A 6,326-nucleotide genomic window follows, 5' to 3' on the forward strand; every position below is an offset into this window, starting at 1 on the left:
TATCAATCCAAAAATTGCAAAATGGGTTTGGTAAATGTTGTACAGATCGTAGCAGTTCTTTTTTCTTACTTTTTAAGATTTTACTCTTTTTATGTTTCTTATTAATTAGCTCACAGGTGAATTTTATATTCTTTAGTATTCAGTGTCATTTGCACATATCTTCTGCACTGCTTGTCACTAACTGCCAATATTTATATACAGTTATTAAATGCCAGAGCAAAAGGTGAAAGAAAAAGAATATGGGAAGCAAAAGATAATGTTTAACAATATGGCAAAAAATGCAAATTTCCAAATTTTGTTTACATCTAAATATAGTACCACATATTACTGAATGCAAAATAAGAGAAGATAAAGACTAATTAGACAGATAGATCATTTAAAAGTAAGGTTGGACCATTTATTAGTGAAACTGATTGTAATGAAAACCTGCACCCTCAGTGGTGCCCCCCTTTTGATCTTTGGAACCTCTTTATTAGAGGAAACTCAGATCTTGGAAGACTGCAGCGAATTAAGGTTTTTCTTACAGTAACTTTAAAATGTAACCAGTTACTGCTGCCAAATGAACATATATCTTTTTCTTAATTCTAATTCATCTTGCTTTTTAAAATTCTGATCCTTCAATTGTTTCCTTTTTCTTAACCAGCATCGAAAACGTTATTAGATACTATGTGAACCTACAGACAACCAGTTAAACCAGAGGTTTCAAATTCAATTCCTCAGTTTATGCTCCACCAAGAAGTCATTTTTCACCGTTAATGGATTAGTCATTTAATTCAATGACATGATAATAACCTAATTCTGCAAAACCAGACTTTTCCAAAGCAGTTCAATTTTTCTGAAAGCACAACCTAAATGTTTTGTGGAGTAGAACAGATCATTATTTCTCAGTCCTCTGCTATTTTTTTCTTTACAGATGTTTTATTGAAACAGATATTGTGAGGTGGACACATTGGTGCAAATGGGATCAAGTTAGAAGATTATCTGTTTGTTTACTTTGCAACTCATTATTGTTGGCTGTTGATTAAGGAAAAATGAAAAAGGGTTCTCATCTTATAAAGCAAGTCATTTAAAATGGAGGAAAACAACTATGTAAGGTCCATCTGTAACAGTAATGGTTGCTAGTTTAGAAAATTGCTGAAACAAAAACCTCCAGCCATACAGGATCTGAGATTGACACCATGTGTGAGAGAATCCTAAATGTTCCTGTAGCCCTGAGCTTTTAGTTGCCCTTAAAGAGCCAGGTCTTCCAGGAGTTCACAATACTACCTACCTTAAAAAAGAAATACTTGAGGGCCATTTCCTGCCACCTTCTGAGCTGGAGGTTATGAACTAACATCTCGATGATTCCCACCTTACTGGAGCTATTTCTTATTGCTTAGGACACAGAAGTGAGCCCATTGCAGTCTTGTAGTATTTCCATCTCTATTCAACCATCTATGCTTTCTCAGTCTCTCTCACAAAAGACTGGTACACCCTTGGTGTCCATCCTGTAGAATGTGCCATAGTTCCCTGGTTGAACATTAAATATTTACATTGAAGTTGCACCTCTGTTTCTTATTTGTGCCAACACCCATGCCTATTGTCCTTGAGCAGACATATGGCCTACTGCTCCCTAATAGGCCCTTTGTTTCCACACTGAAAAATACAGGATTTCCTTCTGCCCTGTGCCAACCAGCTAGTGCTCTTGCCCCAGCAACCTTTTCACCTAGAAAGGACTACTTCACAGTTAATAGACTATGGTTACAATAACTACAGTGGGATGCAAAAGTTTGGGCAACCTTGTTAATAGTCATTATTTTCCTGTATAAATCGTTGGTTGTTACGATAAAAAATGTCAGTTAGATATATCATATAGGAGACACACACAGTGATATTTGAGAAGTGAAATGAAGTTTATTGGATTTACAGAAAGTGTGCAATAATTGTTCAAACAAAATCAGGCAGATGCATAAATTTGGGCACTGTTGTCATTTTATTGATTCCAAAACTTTTAGAACTAATTATTGGAACTCAAATTGGCTTGGTAAGCTCAGTGACCTCTGACCTACATACACAGGTGAATCTTATAATGAGAAAGAGTATTTAAGGGGGTCAATTGTAAGTTTCCTACTCCTTTAATTTTCTCTGAAGAGTAGCAACATGTGGGTCACAAAACAACTCTCAAATGACCTGAAGACAAAGATTGTTCACCAACATGGTTTAGGGGAAGGATACAGAAAGCTGTCCCAGAGATTTAAGCTGTCTGTTTCCACAGTTAGGAACATGTTTTTGGAAATGGAAGACCACAGGCTCAGTTCAAGTTAAGGCTCGAAGTGGCAGACCAAGAAAGATTTCGGATAGACAGAAGCGACGAATGGTGAGAACAGTCAGAGTCAACCCACAGACCAGCACCAAAGACCTACAACATCATCTTGCAGCAGATGGAGTCACTGTGCATCGTTCAACCATTCGGCACACTTTACACAAGGAGATGCTGTATGCGAGAGTGATGCAGAGGAAGCCTTTTCTCCGCCCACAACACAAACAGAGCCGCTTGAGGTATGCTCAAGCACATTTGGACAAGCCAGCTTCATTTTGGAATAAGGTGCTGTGGACTGATGAAACTAAAATTGAGTTATTTGGGCATAACAAGGGGCGTTATGCATGGAGGAAAAAGAACACAGCATTCCAAGAAAAATACCTGGTACCTACAGTAAAATATTGTGGTGGTTCCATCATGCTGTGGGGCTGTGTGGCCAGTGCAGGGACTGGGAATCTTGTCAAAGTTGAGGGACGCATGGATTCCATTCAGTATCAGCAGATTCTGGAGACCAATGTCCAGGAATCAGTGACAAAGCTGAAGCTGCGCCAGGGCTGGATCTTTCAACAAGACAACGACCCGAAACACTGCTCAAAATCCACTAAGGCATTCATGCAGAGCAACAAGTAAAACGTTCTGGAATGGCCATCTCAGTCCCCAGACCTGAATATAATTGAAAGTCTGTGTTGTGAGTTAAAGAGAGCTGTCCATGCTCGGAAGCCATCAAACCTGAATGAACTAGAGATGTTTTGTAAAGAGGAATGGTCCAAAATACCTTCAACCACAATCCAGACTCTCATTGGAACCTACAGGAAGCGTTTAGAGGCTGTAATTTCTGCAAAAGGCGGATCTACTAAATATTGATTTAATTTCTTTTTTGTAGTGCCCAAATTTATGCACCTGCCTGATTTTGTTTGAACAATTATTGCACACTTTCTGTAAATCCAATAAACTTCATTTCACTTCTCAAATATCACTGTGCGTGTCTCCTATATGATATATTTAACTGACATTTTTTATCGTAACAACCAACGATTTATACAGGAAAATAATGACTATTAACAAGGTTGCCCAAACTTTTGCATCCCACTGTATATAAGAAAGAGTCATAAAACATCAGTTACATAATTAAAACAGGAGTGGGACAGAGGTTGGAACTGCTTCCTCAAAGATCCAAAATTAAGAGATGAAATTCTTGCCTGGTCTCTATTGTCTAGAGATTACATGTTCTTCTGACATTCATGTGAGATGTTTCCGGCTACACCAATTTCCTCCCACATTCCAAAGATGTGCCTGCTATGTTGATTGATTCCTTTAAATAGACTCAATGTGAGGAGTGTGGCCGTGCTCTTGAGAGTGTCCTGTCCAGGTTTAGGTTTCGTGTGGTGCTGGTATAGTCACTGAACTTTCTCAAGCTGGCACTGGGGCATGCACATTAATGAAATTAATAAATAACAAAGTAGGAGGACTTGATCGTTTAGAATGTGAATGGTTCTTATTTCATTCCTGTTATTTGCTGTTCCAAGTTCTAGCTTTTCAATTTCTAATTCAATTTTAATTTCTTATTAAGCATACTTCTATACTTTAACTTAAGAGCCTAATATGCTGTAAAACAGATACAAAATGTAGTATCAATACAAATAAAACATAAACACAATATAATATTAAAAATATAAACTGAGAAACATCATGCAGTAGATGCAAAAATACATGTATTTACATATGTTGGGTGATTGTAGATCGAGATTCCAACTGTCTTCAGCAAGTCCATCTCAAAAACTTGAGCAGGGAGGTTTTTTGTATTGCTTATATTTGAATTTTATGTTTTTATGAGTATGTAGAGAGGGACTACTGATTATGGAGTCGGTGGAGGCTTTTAGCTGGCACAGTGACCACCAAGCTTTCTGGGCAGCCACTAGCTTTGCTGCCAACACACTATTCTGGTATTACATTACACTTCAATATGGATAAACCCACGAGTCAAAAACCACAGATTTGGTTGAATAAATGAAACATTAAAAATAGTTACAGCCCTTATGTTGACGCATTCAACATTCACTCCAAGGCATACTAAGTGCCTTCACAGACACTAAAAAGTGGAAAAAATGGGAAAAACTTAGTATGCACTATTCAAACCAGTTGCTACAGTTATTTGAGAAACATTGTAAACAGCCCCAGCAGCATTAAGAATCTTTGCTGAAATATTGAGCCTTCAGCCTTTGTTTAAATGCTGAGATCAATGGGGCTTCTTCAACACTGGTAGGCACAACAAAGGCTGCATCTCTGACTCCACTCTTATGTTTGGAACATTTAAGAAATGTGTTGACGGGGTCACATTATTCTGTAAGGTAATGAGAGGCTAAACGGTTTATAAGTGAGAAGGAGGATCTTAAAATCATGTGGAAGCTGGTGAGGTGATTTTTTTGAATTATATGGTCATACTTCTTAGTTCTAGTTCTAATCCTCACTGGCACATTTTTAGATAGCTGCACACAAATCAGAGAATAATTTGGACACCCTGGCGCTAAAGCATTAATAGCGAAATCTGCTTTAGACTAATAAATGATTTGGAAACATTTTTCAGTTAGATAAAGAAATCTTTAGAATGCACAGATATGTAATGAGTGTTAATGGTTTAGTGCATGCCCCAGATGAATTGAGCTGAATTAAAGCACAGGCATTTTGAGTTTAGTGTATTGCCTTACAACTTATAGTTAGTACCCAGTAAAATAATTCCTGTCTCTTCTGAATTTAAAGACAAATAATTATCATTCATTCATTCACCCATTTACATTAAAATACATCACAGTATTTGTTTTTAATGATAAGCCCCATTGAGAGTGATCAAGATTTATTGAACGTTAATACATTATTGTGTTTCTGAAGTTCATCTTCTACACTCTAATAGGCACTTTGTTGGTCCCAGTGCCCTTCTCTGAGGGTCACCTTGTCTTATTGCACACTCTATGGAAGCCCACGCTGGCTTCTGAATAGGAACTATTCTTATTTAAGTAACACTACTATAGAGTCCTTCTCCTGTCTTTGTAGTCTATCATGATTAAATAAGCCAATTAAAAACTGAAAGTTGTATATTCATGTTTTAATTTTTTTTCTTTAATTTTATAAAATATAGGTTGATTGGATATCAATACAGTTACTGATTGGGAAATCTAGAGTCAGTGCATATGAAGGACATATGAATATATCAGTCAGTCATTGTCCAACCCACTATATCCTAACACAGGGTCACGGGGGTCTGCTGGAGCCAATCCCAGCCAGCACAGGGTGCAAGGCAGGAACAAACCCCAGGCAGGGCTCCAGCCCACCGTAGGTCACAGTAAAAGACTAATATGCAGAACAGGTACTGGGAACATCAGCTTCATTTTCACGTGGCCTTTGTTTATTTATGACCTATTTAATTGGAATTATAAAAGAAAGGCATCCGTGGTCAGCCTGGGTGTGAATACCGTGCATCAAGGTAACCTAATAACAAAGGCTACACTATAGATCTTTTCAGTTCCCCCCAAAAGCACTGCAAGTGAAGTCAAGATTATAATATTTACTGCTTATTTTAACATTTCAAATAGTCTGAGATGAAAGAAGAATAGTGGTCAAGCATACAAGGAACCACCTTGATTTTCATTATATTTTTTACATACATGATTATTTTTTTTCAAATAATATGACTTTATGTGTTGCATTCCTTATTTCTGGTGATCATAGATACTCACCTGAAGCAAGGAATGGAACACAAATACAAAGACAAATTATGTGAATGCAAACTGAAATAGTATGAAATATTTTGTTTAATTGCATATCCTTTACCCAATATAACTGTTTTAAGCCCGTAGTCCAGTACTGCACTTCTAAAAGTTTGAATAATTTGTCTGGGATAAGCACTCCCAGTCTAGGTTCAAATTTGCTGTATATGCAGAATATAGAGGTCTCTCCATGTTAACATCAATTTTGCATTTTTGTTGTTAAATCTCTTATGGTTTAAAATTTTGTTCAAGTTTTATTTTTTCCT

Source organism: Polypterus senegalus, chromosome 3 (genome assembly GCF_016835505.1).
Source record: "Polypterus senegalus isolate Bchr_013 chromosome 3, ASM1683550v1, whole genome shotgun sequence".
Classification (NCBI taxonomy): Eukaryota; Metazoa; Chordata; class Cladistia; order Polypteriformes; family Polypteridae; genus Polypterus; species Polypterus senegalus.